The sequence below is a fragment of the Mytilus trossulus genome, chromosome 3 (genome assembly GCF_036588685.1).
Source record: "Mytilus trossulus isolate FHL-02 chromosome 3, PNRI_Mtr1.1.1.hap1, whole genome shotgun sequence".
Taxonomy (NCBI): domain Eukaryota; kingdom Metazoa; phylum Mollusca; class Bivalvia; order Mytilida; family Mytilidae; genus Mytilus; species Mytilus trossulus.
Window position 1 is genome coordinate 17,182,150 of NC_086375.1, and position 16,764 is coordinate 17,198,913.

Here is a 16,764-nt window from a genome sequence, read left to right on the forward strand (position 1 = left end):
ATTTTTGCGTCAACCTGTTTGCCCATGGCTATTTGTTACATCTAAAGAACAATGCAAAACTATTTTATCAGTTCCATTGATTTTATATTGAAAAGCCACAAATTCTGTCACCTTTAGTGTGAAAACAATGTTGGCGCCAAAATCTCAGAAATGTTTCATTGTTAATATCGAGCCCAGTAATAATGTAAATGTATTATAAAGCATATATATACGATATACGTTCGAATTCGATTCATAAGGCTAGCACATTTTGTATTGTGTTTCTTGACCATTTTTGATTACGTCAAGAGCAGATTATTCAGAGAGAAGCAAAATGCCACTATCCAGATTTGCGATGTTTAAGTTCTATTTTGCCCGAATGTATTGCTAAGACCGCGTGGCCTAATGGATAAGGCGTCTGACTTCGAATCAGAAGATTGCGAGTTCGAGTCTCGTCGTGGGTCGAAGACTTTTTGCAGTAGCATGACCGAGGAATTTCGGCAGGCGATTTCTAAATAGCGATCCGTATTCACACGGCAATGTCAAAGTCAGCACAAGTTTTCGATCAACAAATATAAGATATCTTTGCAAATACTTTTTTCTTCTTCCTGAAATGAGAAATAAAATGCAGTCACTATATATATTTACATCTTTTGTATATCTGATCAGATCAACCACACTCGTTTCGATGTAGAAATATAAGGCGTAAATTGAATGCGCGATCTTGAAACAGATCTTCAATGGAATCGGCATGCAGAGTCCGATTTCGTGTTTTGATTTTGCAAAAGACACTTTTTGCACGAAATTCACGGGTACGGCTGCGATCAAGTAAAATGAAAGCAGGATCTCGTGCACTTTTATAGACCACCGTTTATGAAATCGATTTATGTCTAATAAACATTAGTGGCAAATATAAAACTCACTAGATTGCAGTTATCGTGTATTTTTCCGTCTTCTACAAATTGTCAAACGATACAATAAAAATTAACCGCCCAACGTGGGGCTCGAACCCACGACCCCGAGATTAAGAGTCTCGTGCTCTACCGACTGAGCTAGCCGGGCAGATGTATACCAATTGTAAAGAAATGGGTGTCGTTTGTAAGAAGCGGTTAATTAGTGCGATAGTTATTTTTGCGTCAACCTGTTTGCCCATGGCTATTTGTTACATCTAAAGAACAAATGCAAAACTATTTTATCAGTTCCATTGATTTTATATTGAAAAGCCACAAATTCTGTCACCTTTAGTGTGAAAACAATGTTGGCGCCAAAATCTCAGAAATGTTTCATTGTTAATATCGAGCCCAGTAATAATGTAAATGTATTATAAAGCATATATATACGATATACGTTCGAATTCGATTCATAAGGCTAGCACATTTTGTATTGTGTTTCTTGACCATTTTTGATTACGTCAAGAGCAGATTATTCAGAGAGAAGGCAAAATGCCACTATCCAGATTTGCGATGTTTAAGTTCTATTTTGCCCGAATGTATTGCTAAGACCGCGTGGCCTAATGGATAAGGCGTCTGACTTCGAATCAGAAGATTGCGAGTTCGAGTCTCGTCGTGGTCGAAGACTTTTTGCAGTAGCATGACCGAGGAATTTCGGCAGGCGATTTCTAAATAGCGATCCGTATTCACACGGCAATGTCAAAGTCAGCACAAGTTTTCGATCAACAAATATAAGATATCTTTGCAAATACTTTTTCTTCTTCCTGAAATGAGAAATAAAATGCAGTCACTATATATATTTACATCTTTTGTATATCTGATCAGATCAACCACACTCGTTTCGATGTAGAAATATAAGGCGTAAATTGAATGCGCGATCTTGAAACAGATCTTCAATGGAATCGGCATGCAGAGTCCGATTTCGTGTTTTGATTTTGCAAAAGACACTTTTTGCACGAAATTCACGGGTACGGCTGCGATCAAGTAAAATGAAAGCAGGATCTCGTGCACTTTTATAGACCACCGTTTATGAAATCGATTTATGTCTAATAAACATTAGGTGGCAAATATAAAACTCACTAGATTGCAGTTATCGTGTATTTTTCCGTCTTCTACAAATTGTCAAACGATACAATAAAAATTAACCGCCCAACGTGGGGCTCGAACCCACGACCCCGAGATTAAGAGTCTCGTGCTCTACCGACTGAGCTAGCCGGGCAGATGTATACCAATTGTAAAGAAATGGGTGTCGTTTGTAAGAAGCGGTTAATTAGTGCGATAGTTATTTTTGCGTCAACCTGTTTGCCCATGGCTATTTGTTACATCTAAAGAACAAATGCAAAACTATTTTATCAGTTCCATTGATTTTATATTGAAAAGCCACAAATTCTGTCACCTTTAGTGTGAAAACAATGTTGGCGCCAAAATCTCAGAAATGTTTCATTGTTAATATCGAGCCCAGTAATAATGTAAATGTATTATAAAGCATATATATACGATATACGTTCGAATTCGATTCATAAGGCTAGCACATTTTGTATTGTGTTTCTTGACCATTTTTGATTACGTCAAGAGCAGATTATTCAGAGAGAAGGCAAAATGCCACTATCCAGATTTGCGATGTTTAAGTTCTATTTTGCCCGAATGTATTGCTAAGACCGCGTGGCCTAATGGATAAGGCGTCTGACTTCGAATCAGAAGATTGCGAGTTCGAGTCTCGTCGTGGTCGAAGACTTTTTGCAGTAGCATGACCGAGGAATTTCGGCAGGCGATTTCTAAATAGCGATCCGTATTCACACGGCAATGTCAAAGTCAGCACAAGTTTTCGATCAACAAATATAAGATATCTTTGCAAATACTTTTTTCTTCTTCCTGAAATGAGAAATAAAATGCAGTCACTATATATATTTACATCTTTTGTATATCTGATCAGATCAACCACACTCGTTTCGATGTAGAAATATAAGGCGTAAATTGAATGCGCGATCTTGAAACAGATCTTCAATGGAATCGGCATGCAGAGTCCGATTTCGTGTTTTGATTTTGCAAAAGACACTTTTTGCACGAAATTCACGGGTACGGCTGCGATCAAGTAAAATGAAAGCAGGATCTCGTGCACTTTTATAGACCACCGTTTATGAAATCGATTTATGTCTAATAAACATTAGGTGGCAAATATAAAACTCACTAGATTGCAGTTATCGTGTATTTTTCCGTCTTCTACAAATTGTCAAACGATACAATAAAAATTAACCGCCCAACGTGGGGCTCGAACCCACGACCCCGAGATTAAGAGTCTCGTGCTCTACCGACTGAGCTAGCCGGGCAGATGTATACCAATTGTAAAGAAATGGGTGTCGTTTGTAAGAAGCGGTTAATTAGTGCGATAGTTATTTTTGCGTCAACCTGTTTGCCCATGGCTATTTGTTACATCTAAAGAACAAATGCAAAACTATTTTATCAGTTCCATTGATTTTATATTGAAAAGCCACAAATTCTGTCACCTTTAGTGTGAAAACAATGTTGGCGCCAAAATCTCAGAAATGTTTCATTGTTAATATCGAGCCCAGTAATAATGTAAATGTATTATAAAGCATATATATACGATATACGTTCGAATTCGATTCATAAGGCTAGCACATTTTGTATTGTGTTTCTTGACCATTTTTGATTACGTCAAGAGCAGATTATTCAGAGAGAAGGCAAAATGCCACTATCCAGATTTGCGATGTTTAAGTTCTATTTTGCCCGAATGTATTGCTAAGACCGCGTGGCCTAATGGATAAGGCGTCTGACTTCGAATCAGAAGATTGCGAGTTCGAGTCTCGTCGTGGTCGAAGACTTTTTGCAGTAGCATGACCGAGGAATTTCGGCAGGCGATTTCTAAATAGCGATCCGTATTCACACGGCAATGTCAAAGTCAGCACAAGTTTTCGATCAACAAATATAAGATATCTTTGCAAATACTTTTTTCTTCTTCCTGAAATGAGAAATAAAATGCAGTCACTATATATATTTACATCTTTTGTATATCTGATCAGATCAACCACACTCGTTTCGATGTAGAAATATAAGGCGTAAATTGAATGCGCGATCTTGAAACAGATCTTCAATGGAATCGGCATGCAGAGTCCGATTTCGTGTTTTGATTTTGCAAAAGACACTTTTTGCACGAAATTCACGGGTACGGCTGCGATCAAGTAAAATGAAAGCAGGATCTCGTGCACTTTTATAGACCACCGTTTATGAAATCGATTTATGTCTAATAAACATTAGGTGGCAAATATAAAACTCACTAGATTGCAGTTATCGTGTATTTTTCCGTCTTCTACAAATTGTCAAACGATACAATAAAAATTAACCGCCCAACGTGGGGCTCGAACCCACGACCCCGAGATTAAGAGTCTCGTGCTCTACCGACTGAGCTAGCCGGGCAGATGTATACCAATTGTAAAGAAATGGGTGTCGTTTGTAAGAAGCGGTTAATTAGTGCGATAGTTATTTTTGCGTCAACCTGTTTGCCCATGGCTATTTGTTACATCTAAAGAACAAATGCAAAACTATTTTATCAGTTCCATTGATTTTATATTGAAAAGCCACAAATTCTGTCACCTTTAGTGTGAAAACAATGTTGGCGCCAAAATCTCAGAAATGTTTCATTGTTAATATCGAGCCCAGTAATAATGTAAATGTATTATAAAGCATATATATACGATATACGTTCGAATTCGATTCATAAGGCTAGCACATTTTGTATTGTGTTTCTTGACCATTTTTGATTACGTCAAGAGCAGATTATTCAGAGAGAAGGCAAAATGCCACTATCCAGATTTGCGATGTTTAAGTTCTATTTTGCCCGAATGTATTGCTAAGACCGCGTGGCCTAATGGATAAGGCGTCTGACTTCGAATCAGAAGATTGCGAGTTCGAGTCTCGTCGTGGTCGAAGACTTTTTGCAGTAGCATGACCGAGGAATTTCGGCAGGCGATTTCTAAATAGCGATCCGTATTCACACGGCAATGTCAAAGTCAGCACAAGTTTTCGATCAACAAATATAAGATATCTTTGCAAATACTTTTTTCTTCTTCCTGAAATGAGAAATAAAATGCAGTCACTATATATATTTACATCTTTTGTATATCTGATCAGATCAACCACACTCGTTTCGATGTAGAAATATAAGGCGTAAATTGAATGCGCGATCTTGAAACAGATCTTCAATGGAATCGGCATGCAGAGTCCGATTTCGTGTTTTGATTTTGCAAAAGACACTTTTTGCACGAAATTCACGGGTACGGCTGCGATCAAGTAAAATGAAAGCAGGATCTCGTGCACTTTTATAGACCACCGTTTATGAAATCGATTTATGTCTAATAAACATTAGGTGGCAAATATAAAACTCACTAGATTGCAGTTATCGTGTATTTTTCCGTCTTCTACAAATTGTCAAACGATACAATAAAAATTAACCGCCCAACGTGGGGCTCGAACCCACGACCCCGAGATTAAGAGTCTCGTGCTCTACCGACTGAGCTAGCCGGGCAGATGTATACCAATTGTAAAGAAATGGGTGTCGTTTGTAAGAAGCGGTTAATTAGTGCGATAGTTATTTTTGCGTCAACCTGTTTGCCCATGGCTATTTGTTACATCTAAAGAACAAATGCAAAACTATTTTATCAGTTCCATTGATTTTATATTGAAAAGCCACAAATTCTGTCACCTTTAGTGTGAAAACAATGTTGGCGCCAAAATCTCAGAAATGTTTCATTGTTAATATCGAGCCCAGTAATAATGTAAATGTATTATAAAGCATATATATACGATATACGTTCGAATTCGATTCATAAGGCTAGCACATTTTGTATTGTGTTTCTTGACCATTTTTGATTACGTCAAGAGCAGATTATTCAGAGAGAAGGCAAAATGCCACTATCCAGATTTGCGATGTTTAAGTTCTATTTTGCCCGAATGTATTGCTAAGACCGCGTGGCCTAATGGATAAGGCGTCTGACTTCGAATCAGAAGATTGCGAGTTCGAGTCTCGTCGTGGTCGAAGACTTTTTGCAGTAGCATGACCGAGGAATTTCGGCAGGCGATTTCTAAATAGCGATCCGTATTCACACGGCAATGTCAAAGTCAGCACAAGTTTTCGATCAACAAATATAAGATATCTTTGCAAATACTTTTTTCTTCTTCCTGAAATGAGAAATAAAATGCAGTCACTATATATATTTACATCTTTTGTATATCTGATCAGATCAACCACACTCGTTTCGATGTAGAAATATAAGGCGTAAATTGAATGCGCGATCTTGAAACAGATCTTCAATGGAATCGGCATGCAGAGTCCGATTTCGTGTTTTGATTTTGCAAAAGACACTTTTTGCACGAAATTCACGGGTACGGCTGCGATCAAGTAAAATGAAAGCAGGATCTCGTGCACTTTTATAGACCACCGTTTATGAAATCGATTTATGTCTAATAAACATTAGGTGGCAAATATAAAACTCACTAGATTGCAGTTATCGTGTATTTTTCCGTCTTCTACAAATTGTCAAACGATACAATAAAAATTAACCGCCCAACGTGGGGCTCGAACCCACGACCCCGAGATTAAGAGTCTCGTGCTCTACCGACTGAGCTAGCCGGGCAGATGTATACCAATTGTAAAGAAATGGGTGTCGTTTGTAAGAAGCGGTTAATTAGTGCGATAGTTATTTTTGCGTCAACCTGTTTGCCCATGGCTATTTGTTACATCTAAAGAACAAATGCAAAACTATTTTATCAGTTCCATTGATTTTATATTGAAAAGCCACAAATTCTGTCACCTTTAGTGTGAAAACAATGTTGGCGCCAAAATCTCAGAAATGTTTCATTGTTAATATCGAGCCCAGTAATAATGTAAATGTATTATAAAGCATATATATACGATATACGTTCGAATTCGATTCATAAGGCTAGCACATTTTGTATTGTGTTTCTTGACCATTTTTGATTACGTCAAGAGCAGATTATTCAGAGAGAAGGCAAAATGCCACTATCCAGATTTGCGATGTTTAAGTTCTATTTTGCCCGAATGTATTGCTAAGACCGCGTGGCCTAATGGATAAGGCGTCTGACTTCGAATCAGAAGATTGCGAGTTCGAGTCTCGTCGTGGTCGAAGACTTTTTGCAGTAGCATGACCGAGGAATTTCGGCAGGCGATTTCTAAATAGCGATCCGTATTCACACGGCAATGTCAAAGTCAGCACAAGTTTTCGATCAACAAATATAAGATATCTTTGCAAATACTTTTTTCTTCTTCCTGAAATGAGAAATAAAATGCAGTCACTATATATATTTACATCTTTTGTATATCTGATCAGATCAACCACACTCGTTTCGATGTAGAAATATAAGGCGTAAATTGAATGCGCGATCTTGAAACAGATCTTCAATGGAATCGGCATGCAGAGTCCGATTTCGTGTTTTGATTTTGCAAAAGACACTTTTTGCACGAAATTCACGGGTACGGCTGCGATCAAGTAAAATGAAAGCAGGATCTCGTGCACTTTTATAGACCACCGTTTATGAAATCGATTTATGTCTAATAAACATTAGGTGGCAAATATAAAACTCACTAGATTGCAGTTATCGTGTATTTTTCCGTCTTCTACAAATTGTCAAACGATACAATAAAAATTAACCGCCCAACGTGGGGCTCGAACCCACGACCCCGAGATTAAGAGTCTCGTGCTCTACCGACTGAGCTAGCCGGGCAGATGTATACCAATTGTAAAGAAATGGGTGTCGTTTGTAAGAAGCGGTTAATTAGTGCGATAGTTATTTTTGCGTCAACCTGTTTGCCCATGGCTATTTGTTACATCTAAAGAACAAATGCAAAACTATTTTATCAGTTCCATTGATTTTATATTGAAAAGCCACAAATTCTGTCACCTTTAGTGTGAAAACAATGTTGGCGCCAAAATCTCAGAAATGTTTCATTGTTAATATCGAGCCCAGTAATAATGTAAATGTATTATAAAGCATATATATACGATATACGTTCGAATTCGATTCATAAGGCTAGCACATTTTGTATTGTGTTTCTTGACCATTTTTGATTACGTCAAGAGCAGATTATTCAGAGAGAAGGCAAAATGCCACTATCCAGATTTGCGATGTTTAAGTTCTATTTTGCCCGAATGTATTGCTAAGACCGCGTGGCCTAATGGATAAGGCGTCTGACTTCGAATCAGAAGATTGCGAGTTCGAGTCTCGTCGTGGTCGAAGACTTTTTGCAGTAGCATGACCGAGGAATTTCGGCAGGCGATTTCTAAATAGCGATCCGTATTCACACGGCAATGTCAAAGTCAGCACAAGTTTTCGATCAACAAATATAAGATATCTTTGCAAATACTTTTTTCTTCTTCCTGAAATGAGAAATAAAATGCAGTCACTATATATATTTACATCTTTTGTATATCTGATCAGATCAACCACACTCGTTTCGATGTAGAAATATAAGGCGTAAATTGAATGCGCGATCTTGAAACAGATCTTCAATGGAATCGGCATGCAGAGTCCGATTTCGTGTTTTGATTTTGCAAAAGACACTTTTTTGCACGAAATTCACGGGTACGGCTGCGATCAAGTAAAATGAAAGCAGGATCTCGTGCACTTTTATAGACCACCGTTTATGAAATCGATTTATGTCTAATAAACATTAGGTGGCAAATATAAAACTCACTAGATTGCAGTTATCGTGTATTTTTCCGTCTTCTACAAATTGTCAAACGATACAATAAAAATTAACCGCCCAACGTGGGGCTCGAACCCACGACCCCGAGATTAAGAGTCTCGTGCTCTACCGACTGAGCTAGCCGGGCAGATGTATACCAATTGTAAAGAAATGGGTGTCGTTTGTAAGAAGCGGTTAATTAGTGCGATAGTTATTTTTGCGTCAACCTGTTTGCCCATGGCTATTTGTTACATCTAAAGAACAAATGCAAAACTATTTTATCAGTTCCATTGATTTTATATTGAAAAGCCACAAATTCTGTCACCTTTAGTGTGAAAACAATGTTGGCGCCAAAATCTCAGAAATGTTTCATTGTTAATATCGAGCCCAGTAATAATGTAAATGTATTATAAAGCATATATATACGATATACGTTCGAATTCGATTCATAAGGCTAGCACATTTTGTATTGTGTTTCTTGACCATTTTTGATTACGTCAAGAGCAGATTATTCAGAGAGAAGGCAAAATGCCACTATCCAGATTTGCGATGTTTAAGTTCTATTTTGCCCGAATGTATTGCTAAGACCGCGTGGCCTAATGGATAAGGCGTCTGACTTCGAATCAGAAGATTGCGAGTTCGAGTCTCGTCGTGGTCGAAGACTTTTTGCAGTAGCATGACCGAGGAATTTCGGCAGGCGATTTCTAAATAGCGATCCGTATTCACACGGCAATGTCAAAGTCAGCACAAGTTTTCGATCAACAAATATAAGATATCTTTGCAAATACTTTTTTCTTCTTCCTGAAATGAGAAATAAAATGCAGTCACTATATATATTTACATCTTTTGTATATCTGATCAGATCAACCACACTCGTTTCGATGTAGAAATATAAGGCGTAAATTGAATGCGCGATCTTGAAACAGATCTTCAATGGAATCGGCATGCAGAGTCCGATTTCGTGTTTTGATTTTGCAAAAGACACTTTTTTGCACGAAATTCACGGGTACGGCTGCGATCAAGTAAAATGAAAGCAGGATCTCGTGCACTTTTATAGACCACCGTTTATGAAATCGATTTATGTCTAATAAACATTAGGTGGCAAATATAAAACTCACTAGATTGCAGTTATCGTGTATTTTTCCGTCTTCTACAAATTGTCAAACGATACAATAAAAATTAACCGCCCAACGTGGGGCTCGAACCCACGACCCCGAGATTAAGAGTCTCGTGCTCTACCGACTGAGCTAGCCGGGCAGATGTATACCAATTGTAAAGAAATGGGTGTCGTTTGTAAGAAGCGGTTAATTAGTGCGATAGTTATTTTTGCGTCAACCTGTTTGCCCATGGCTATTTGTTACATCTAAAGAACAAATGCAAAACTATTTTATCAGTTCCATTGATTTTATATTGAAAAGCCACAAATTCTGTCACCTTTAGTGTGAAAACAATGTTGGCGCCAAAATCTCAGAAATGTTTCATTGTTAATATCGAGCCCAGTAATAATGTAAATGTATTATAAAGCATATATATACGATATACGTTCGAATTCGATTCATAAGGCTAGCACATTTTGTATTGTGTTTCTTGACCATTTTTGATTACGTCAAGAGCAGATTATTCAGAGAGAAGGCAAAATGCCACTATCCAGATTTGCGATGTTTAAGTTCTATTTTGCCCGAATGTATTGCTAAGACCGCGTGGCCTAATGGATAAGGCGTCTGACTTCGAATCAGAAGATTGCGAGTTCGAGTCTCGTCGTGGTCGAAGACTTTTTGCAGTAGCATGACCGAGGAATTTCGGCAGGCGATTTCTAAATAGCGATCCGTATTCACACGGCAATGTCAAAGTCAGCACAAGTTTTCGATCAACAAATATAAGATATCTTTGCAAATACTTTTTTCTTCTTCCTGAAATGAGAAATAAAATGCAGTCACTATATATATTTACATCTTTTGTATATCTGATCAGATCAACCACACTCGTTTCGATGTAGAAATATAAGGCGTAAATTGAATGCGCGATCTTGAAACAGATCTTCAATGGAATCGGCATGCAGAGTCCGATTTCGTGTTTTGATTTTGCAAAAGACACTTTTTGCACGAAATTCACGGGTACGGCTGCGATCAAGTAAAATGAAAGCAGGATCTCGTGCACTTTTATAGACCACCGTTTATGAAATCGATTTATGTCTAATAAACATTAGGTGGCAAATATAAAACTCACTAGATTGCAGTTATCGTGTATTTTTCCGTCTTCTACAAATTGTCAAACGATACAATAAAAATTAACCGCCCAACGTGGGGCTCGAACCCACGACCCCGAGATTAAGAGTCTCGTGCTCTACCGACTGAGCTAGCCGGGCAGATGTATACCAATTGTAAAGAAATGGGTGTCGTTTGTAAGAAGCGGTTAATTAGTGCGATAGTTATTTTTGCGTCAACCTGTTTGCCCATGGCTATTTGTTACATCTAAAGAACAAATGCAAAACTATTTTATCAGTTCCATTGATTTTATATTGAAAAGCTACAAATTCTGTCACCTTTAGTGTGAAAACAATGTTGGCGCCAAAATCTCAGAAATGTTTCATTGTTAATATCGAGCCCAGTAATAATGTAAATGTATTATAAAGCATATATATACGATATACGTTCGAATTCGATTCATAAGGCTAGCACATTTTGTATTGTGTTTCTTGACCATTTTTGATTACGTCAAGAGCAGATTATTCAGAGAGAAGGCAAAATGCCACTATCCAGATTTGCGATGTTTAAGTTCTATTTTGCCCGAATGTATTGCTAAGACCGCGTGGCCTAATGGATAAGGCGTCTGACTTCGAATCAGAAGATTGCGAGTTCGAGTCTCGTCGTGGTCGAAGACTTTTTGCAGTAGCATGACCGAGGAATTTCGGCAGGCGATTTCTAAATAGCGATCCGTATTCACACGGCAATGTCAAAGTCAGCACAAGTTTTCGATCAACAAATATAAGATATCTTTGCAAATACTTTTTTCTTCTTCCTGAAATGAGAAATAAAATGCAGTCACTATATATATTTACATCTTTTGTATATCTGATCAGATCAACCACACTCGTTTCGATGTAGAAATATAAGGCGTAAATTGAATGCGCGATCTTGAAACAGATCTTCAATGGAATCGGCATGCAGAGTCCGATTTCGTGTTTTGATTTTGCAAAAGACACTTTTTGCACGAAATTCACGGGTACGGCTGCGATCAAGTAAAATGAAAGCAGGATCTCGTGCACTTTTATAGACCACCGTTTATGAAATCGATTTATGTCTAATAAACATTAGGTGGCAAATATAAAACTCACTAGATTGCAGTTATCGTGTATTTTTCCGTCTTCTACAAATTGTCAAACGATACAATAAAAATTAACCGCCCAACGTGGGGCTCGAACCCACGACCCCGAGATTAAGAGTCTCGTGCTCTACCGACTGAGCTAGCCGGGCAGATGTATACCAATTGTAAAGAAATGGGTGTCGTTTGTAAGAAGCGGTTAATTAGTGCGATAGTTATTTTTGCGTCAACCTGTTTGCCCATGGCTATTTGTTACATCTAAAGAACAAATGCAAAACTATTTTATCAGTTCCATTGATTTTATATTGAAAAGCCACAAATTCTGTCACCTTTAGTGTGAAAACAATGTTGGCGCCAAAATCTCAGAAATGTTTCATTGTTAATATCGAGCCCAGTAATAATGTAAATGTATTATAAAGCATATATATACGATATACGTTCGAATTCGATTCATAAGGCTAGCACATTTTGTATTGTGTTTCTTGACCATTTTTGATTACGTCAAGAGCAGATTATTCAGAGAGAAGGCAAAATGCCACTATCCAGATTTGCGATGTTTAAGTTCTATTTTGCCCGAATGTATTGCTAAGACCGCGTGGCCTAATGGATAAGGCGTCTGACTTCGAATCAGAAGATTGCGAGTTCGAGTCTCGTCGTGGTCGAAGACTTTTTGCAGTAGCATGACCGAGGAATTTCGGCAGGCGATTTCTAAATAGCGATCCGTATTCACACGGCAATGTCAAAGTCAGCACAAGTTTTCGATCAACAAATATAAGATATCTTTGCAAATACTTTTTTCTTCTTCCTGAAATGAGAAATAAAATGCAGTCACTATATATATTTACATCTTTTGTATATCTGATCAGATCAACCACACTCGTTTCGATGTAGAAATATAAGGCGTAAATTGAATGCGCGATCTTGAAACAGATCTTCAATGGAATCGGCATGCAGAGTCCGATTTCGTGTTTTGATTTTGCAAAAGACACTTTTTTGCACGAAATTCACGGGTACGGCTGCGATCAAGTAAAATGAAAGCAGGATCTCGTGCACTTTTATAGACCACCGTTTATGAAATCGATTTATGTCTAATAAACATTAGGTGGCAAATATAAAACTCACTAGATTGCAGTTATCGTGTATTTTTCCGTCTTCTACAAATTGTCAAACGATACAATAAAAATTAACCGCCCAACGTGGGGCTCGAACCCACGACCCCGAGATTAAGAGTCTCGTGCTCTACCGACTGAGCTAGCCGGGCAGATGTATACCAATTGTAAAGAAATGGGTGTCGTTTGTAAGAAGCGGTTAATTAGTGCGATAGTTATTTTTGCGTCAACCTGTTTGCCCATGGCTATTTGTTACATCTAAAGAACAAATGCAAAACTATTTTATCAGTTCCATTGATTTTATATTGAAAAGCCACAAATTCTGTCACCTTTAGTGTGAAAACAATGTTGGCGCCAAAATCTCAGAAATGTTTCATTGTTAATATCGAGCCCAGTAATAATGTAAATGTATTATAAAGCATATATATACGATATACGTTCGAATTCGATTCATAAGGCTAGCACATTTTGTATTGTGTTTCTTGACCATTTTTGATTACGTCAAGAGCAGATTATTCAGAGAGAAGGCAAAATGCCACTATCCAGATTTGCGATGTTTAAGTTCTATTTTGCCCGAATGTATTGCTAAGACCGCGTGGCCTAATGGATAAGGCGTCTGACTTCGAATCAGAAGATTGCGAGTTCGAGTCTCGTCGTGGTCGAAGACTTTTTGCAGTAGCATGACCGAGGAATTTCGGCAGGCGATTTCTAAATAGCGATCCGTATTCACACGGCAATGTCAAAGTCAGCACAAGTTTTCGATCAACAAATATAAGATATCTTTGCAAATACTTTTTTCTTCTTCCTGAAATGAGAAATAAAATGCAGTCACTATATATATTTACATCTTTTGTATATCTGATCAGATCAACCACACTCGTTTCGATGTAGAAATATAAGGCGTAAATTGAATGCGCGATCTTGAAACAGATCTTCAATGGAATCGGCATGCAGAGTCCGATTTCGTGTTTTGATTTTGCAAAAGACACTTTTTGCACGAAATTCACGGGTACGGCTGCGATCAAGTAAAATGAAAGCAGGATCTCGTGCACTTTTATAGACCACCGTTTATGAAATCGATTTATGTCTAATAAACATTAGGTGGCAAATATAAAACTCACTAGATTGCAGTTATCGTGTATTTTTCCGTCTTCTACAAATTGTCAAACGATACAATAAAAATTAACCGCCCAACGTGGGGCTCGAACCCACGACCCCGAGATTAAGAGTCTCGTGCTCTACCGACTGAGCTAGCCGGGCAGATGTATACCAATTGTAAAGAAATGGGTGTCGTTTGTAAGAAGCGGTTAATTAGTGCGATAGTTATTTTTGCGTCAACCTGTTTGCCCATGGCTATTTGTTACATCTAAAGAACAAATGCAAAACTATTTTATCAGTTCCATTGATTTTATATTGAAAAGCCACAAATTCTGTCACCTTTAGTGTGAAAACAATGTTGGCGCCAAAATCTCAGAAATGTTTCATTGTTAATATCGAGCCCAGTAATAATGTAAATGTATTATAAAGCATATATATACGATATACGTTCGAATTCGATTCATAAGGCTAGCACATTTTGTATTGTGTTTCTTGACCATTTTTGATTACGTCAAGAGCAGATTATTCAGAGAGAAGGCAAAATGCCACTATCCAGATTTGCGATGTTTAAGTTCTATTTTGCCCGAATGTATTGCTAAGACCGCGTGGCCTAATGGATAAGGCGTCTGACTTCGAATCAGAAGATTGCGAGTTCGAGTCTCGTCGTGGTCGAAGACTTTTTGCAGTAGCATGACCGAGGAATTTCGGCAGGCGATTTCTAAATAGCGATCCGTATTCACACGGCAATGTCAAAGTCAGCACAAGTTTTCGATCAACAAATATAAGATATCTTTGCAAATACTTTTTTCTTCTTCCTGAAATGAGAAATAAAATGCAGTCACTATATATATTTACATCTTTTGTATATCTGATCAGATCAACCACACTCGTTTCGATGTAGAAATATAAGGCGTAAATTGAATGCGCGATCTTGAAACAGATCTTCAATGGAATCGGCATGCAGAGTCCGATTTCGTGTTTTGATTTTGCAAAAGACACTTTTTGCACGAAATTCACGGGTACGGCTGCGATCAAGTAAAATGAAAGCAGGATCTCGTGCACTTTTATAGACCACCGTTTATGAAATCGATTTATGTCTAATAAACATTAGGTGGCAAATATAAAACTCACTAGATTGCAGTTATCGTGTATTTTTCCGTCTTCTACAAATTGTCAAACGATACAATAAAAATTAACCGCCCAACGTGGGGCTCGAACCCACGACCCCGAGATTAAGAGTCTCGTGCTCTACCGACTGAGCTAGCCGGGCAGATGTATACCAATTGTAAAGAAATGGGTGTCGTTTGTAAGAAGCGGTTAATTAGTGCGATAGTTATTTTTGCGTCAACCTGTTTGCCCATGGCTATTTGTTACATCTAAAGAACAAATGCAAAACTATTTTATCAGTTCCATTGATTTTATATTGAAAAGCCACAAATTCTGTCACCTTTAGTGTGAAAACAATGTTGGCGCCAAAATCTCAGAAATGTTTCATTGTTAATATCGAGCCCAGTAATAATGTAAATGTATTATAAAGCATATATATACGATATACGTTCGAATTCGATTCATAAGGCTAGCACATTTTGTATTGTGTTTCTTGACCATTTTTGATTACGTCAAGAGCAGATTATTCAGAGAGAAGGCAAAATGCCACTATCCAGATTTGCGATGTTTAAGTTCTATTTTGCCCGAATGTATTGCTAAGACCGCGTGGCCTAATGGATAAGGCGTCTGACTTCGAATCAGAAGATTGCGAGTTCGAGTCTCGTCGTGGTCGAAGACTTTTTGCAGTAGCATGACCGAGGAATTTCGGCAGGCGATTTCTAAATAGCGATCCGTATTCACACGGCAATGTCAAAGTCAGCACAAGTTTTCGATCAACAAATATAAGATATCTTTGCAAATACTTTTTTCTTCTTCCTGAAATGAGAAATAAAATGCAGTCACTATATATATTTACATCTTTTGTATATCTGATCAGATCAACCACACTCGTTTCGATGTAGAAATATAAGGCGTAAATTGAATGCGCGATCTTGAAACAGATCTTCAATGGAATCGGCATGCAGAGTCCGATTTCGTGTTTTGATTTTGCAAAAGACACTTTTTGCACGAAATTCACGGGTACGGCTGCGATCAAGTAAAATGAAAGCAGGATCTCGTGCACTTTTATAGACCACCGTTTATGAAATCGATTTATGTCTAATAAACATTAGGTGGCAAATATAAAACTCACTAGATTGCAGTTATCGTGTATTTTTCCGTCTTCTACAAATTGTCAAACGATACAATAAAAATTAACCGCCCAACGTGGGGCTCGAACCCACGACCCCGAGATTAAGAGTCTCGTGCTCTACCGACTGAGCTAGCCGGGCAGATGTATACCAATTGTAAAGAAATGGGTGTCGTTTGTAAGAAGCGGTTAATTAGTGCGATAGTTATTTTTGCGTCAACCTGTTTGCCCATGGCTATTTGTTACATCTAAAGAACAAATGCAAAACTATTTTATCAGTTCCATTGATTTTATATTGAAAAGCCACAAATTCTGTCACCTTTAGTGTGAAAACAATGTTGGCGCCAAAAT

At 37.9% G+C, this 16,764-nt stretch overlaps 29 non-coding genes across 29 annotated transcripts; 14 read left to right on the plus strand and 15 right to left on the minus strand.

Annotated features, from left to right (window-relative positions):
- Nucleotides 1–968: 968 nt before the first annotated feature.
- On the minus strand, nucleotides 969–1,041 carry Trnak-cuu (transfer RNA lysine (anticodon CUU)). The gene has a single exon. It is a non-coding gene; the product is annotated as a tRNA-Lys (tRNA).
- A 437-nt stretch (nucleotides 1,042–1,478) lies between these two features.
- Nucleotides 1,479–1,551, plus strand: Trnar-ucg (transfer RNA arginine (anticodon UCG)). Its single transcript has one exon. It is a non-coding gene; the product is annotated as a tRNA-Arg (tRNA).
- A 524-nt stretch (nucleotides 1,552–2,075) lies between these two features.
- Nucleotides 2,076–2,148, minus strand: Trnak-cuu (transfer RNA lysine (anticodon CUU)). Its single transcript has one exon. It is a non-coding gene; the product is annotated as a tRNA-Lys (tRNA).
- A 437-nt stretch (nucleotides 2,149–2,585) lies between these two features.
- Trnar-ucg (transfer RNA arginine (anticodon UCG)) lies at nucleotides 2,586–2,658 on the plus strand. Its single transcript has one exon. It is a non-coding gene; the product is annotated as a tRNA-Arg (tRNA).
- Nucleotides 2,659–3,183: 525 nt separating this feature from the next.
- Nucleotides 3,184–3,256, minus strand: Trnak-cuu (transfer RNA lysine (anticodon CUU)). Its single transcript has one exon. It is a non-coding gene; the product is annotated as a tRNA-Lys (tRNA).
- Nucleotides 3,257–3,693: 437 nt separating this feature from the next.
- Trnar-ucg (transfer RNA arginine (anticodon UCG)) lies at nucleotides 3,694–3,766 on the plus strand. Its single transcript has one exon. It is a non-coding gene; the product is annotated as a tRNA-Arg (tRNA).
- A 525-nt stretch (nucleotides 3,767–4,291) lies between these two features.
- Nucleotides 4,292–4,364, minus strand: Trnak-cuu (transfer RNA lysine (anticodon CUU)). Its single transcript has one exon. It is a non-coding gene; the product is annotated as a tRNA-Lys (tRNA).
- A 437-nt stretch (nucleotides 4,365–4,801) lies between these two features.
- Trnar-ucg (transfer RNA arginine (anticodon UCG)) lies at nucleotides 4,802–4,874 on the plus strand. The gene has a single exon. It is a non-coding gene; the product is annotated as a tRNA-Arg (tRNA).
- A 525-nt stretch (nucleotides 4,875–5,399) lies between these two features.
- On the minus strand, nucleotides 5,400–5,472 carry Trnak-cuu (transfer RNA lysine (anticodon CUU)). Its single transcript has one exon. It is a non-coding gene; the product is annotated as a tRNA-Lys (tRNA).
- A 437-nt stretch (nucleotides 5,473–5,909) lies between these two features.
- On the plus strand, nucleotides 5,910–5,982 carry Trnar-ucg (transfer RNA arginine (anticodon UCG)). The gene has a single exon. It is a non-coding gene; the product is annotated as a tRNA-Arg (tRNA).
- Nucleotides 5,983–6,507: 525 nt separating this feature from the next.
- Nucleotides 6,508–6,580, minus strand: Trnak-cuu (transfer RNA lysine (anticodon CUU)). Its single transcript has one exon. It is a non-coding gene; the product is annotated as a tRNA-Lys (tRNA).
- Nucleotides 6,581–7,017: 437 nt separating this feature from the next.
- Trnar-ucg (transfer RNA arginine (anticodon UCG)) lies at nucleotides 7,018–7,090 on the plus strand. The gene has a single exon. It is a non-coding gene; the product is annotated as a tRNA-Arg (tRNA).
- Nucleotides 7,091–7,615: 525 nt separating this feature from the next.
- Trnak-cuu (transfer RNA lysine (anticodon CUU)) lies at nucleotides 7,616–7,688 on the minus strand. Its single transcript has one exon. It is a non-coding gene; the product is annotated as a tRNA-Lys (tRNA).
- A 437-nt stretch (nucleotides 7,689–8,125) lies between these two features.
- Nucleotides 8,126–8,198, plus strand: Trnar-ucg (transfer RNA arginine (anticodon UCG)). The gene has a single exon. It is a non-coding gene; the product is annotated as a tRNA-Arg (tRNA).
- A 526-nt stretch (nucleotides 8,199–8,724) lies between these two features.
- Trnak-cuu (transfer RNA lysine (anticodon CUU)) lies at nucleotides 8,725–8,797 on the minus strand. The gene has a single exon. It is a non-coding gene; the product is annotated as a tRNA-Lys (tRNA).
- A 437-nt stretch (nucleotides 8,798–9,234) lies between these two features.
- On the plus strand, nucleotides 9,235–9,307 carry Trnar-ucg (transfer RNA arginine (anticodon UCG)). Its single transcript has one exon. It is a non-coding gene; the product is annotated as a tRNA-Arg (tRNA).
- A 526-nt stretch (nucleotides 9,308–9,833) lies between these two features.
- On the minus strand, nucleotides 9,834–9,906 carry Trnak-cuu (transfer RNA lysine (anticodon CUU)). The gene has a single exon. It is a non-coding gene; the product is annotated as a tRNA-Lys (tRNA).
- A 437-nt stretch (nucleotides 9,907–10,343) lies between these two features.
- Trnar-ucg (transfer RNA arginine (anticodon UCG)) lies at nucleotides 10,344–10,416 on the plus strand. Its single transcript has one exon. It is a non-coding gene; the product is annotated as a tRNA-Arg (tRNA).
- Nucleotides 10,417–10,941: 525 nt separating this feature from the next.
- Nucleotides 10,942–11,014, minus strand: Trnak-cuu (transfer RNA lysine (anticodon CUU)). The gene has a single exon. It is a non-coding gene; the product is annotated as a tRNA-Lys (tRNA).
- Nucleotides 11,015–11,451: 437 nt separating this feature from the next.
- Nucleotides 11,452–11,524, plus strand: Trnar-ucg (transfer RNA arginine (anticodon UCG)). Its single transcript has one exon. It is a non-coding gene; the product is annotated as a tRNA-Arg (tRNA).
- A 525-nt stretch (nucleotides 11,525–12,049) lies between these two features.
- On the minus strand, nucleotides 12,050–12,122 carry Trnak-cuu (transfer RNA lysine (anticodon CUU)). Its single transcript has one exon. It is a non-coding gene; the product is annotated as a tRNA-Lys (tRNA).
- Nucleotides 12,123–12,559: 437 nt separating this feature from the next.
- On the plus strand, nucleotides 12,560–12,632 carry Trnar-ucg (transfer RNA arginine (anticodon UCG)). Its single transcript has one exon. It is a non-coding gene; the product is annotated as a tRNA-Arg (tRNA).
- Nucleotides 12,633–13,158: 526 nt separating this feature from the next.
- Nucleotides 13,159–13,231, minus strand: Trnak-cuu (transfer RNA lysine (anticodon CUU)). Its single transcript has one exon. It is a non-coding gene; the product is annotated as a tRNA-Lys (tRNA).
- A 437-nt stretch (nucleotides 13,232–13,668) lies between these two features.
- On the plus strand, nucleotides 13,669–13,741 carry Trnar-ucg (transfer RNA arginine (anticodon UCG)). Its single transcript has one exon. It is a non-coding gene; the product is annotated as a tRNA-Arg (tRNA).
- A 525-nt stretch (nucleotides 13,742–14,266) lies between these two features.
- Nucleotides 14,267–14,339, minus strand: Trnak-cuu (transfer RNA lysine (anticodon CUU)). The gene has a single exon. It is a non-coding gene; the product is annotated as a tRNA-Lys (tRNA).
- Nucleotides 14,340–14,776: 437 nt separating this feature from the next.
- Trnar-ucg (transfer RNA arginine (anticodon UCG)) lies at nucleotides 14,777–14,849 on the plus strand. Its single transcript has one exon. It is a non-coding gene; the product is annotated as a tRNA-Arg (tRNA).
- A 525-nt stretch (nucleotides 14,850–15,374) lies between these two features.
- On the minus strand, nucleotides 15,375–15,447 carry Trnak-cuu (transfer RNA lysine (anticodon CUU)). Its single transcript has one exon. It is a non-coding gene; the product is annotated as a tRNA-Lys (tRNA).
- A 437-nt stretch (nucleotides 15,448–15,884) lies between these two features.
- Trnar-ucg (transfer RNA arginine (anticodon UCG)) lies at nucleotides 15,885–15,957 on the plus strand. The gene has a single exon. It is a non-coding gene; the product is annotated as a tRNA-Arg (tRNA).
- A 525-nt stretch (nucleotides 15,958–16,482) lies between these two features.
- Nucleotides 16,483–16,555, minus strand: Trnak-cuu (transfer RNA lysine (anticodon CUU)). Its single transcript has one exon. It is a non-coding gene; the product is annotated as a tRNA-Lys (tRNA).
- Nucleotides 16,556–16,764: the final 209 nt, after the last annotated feature.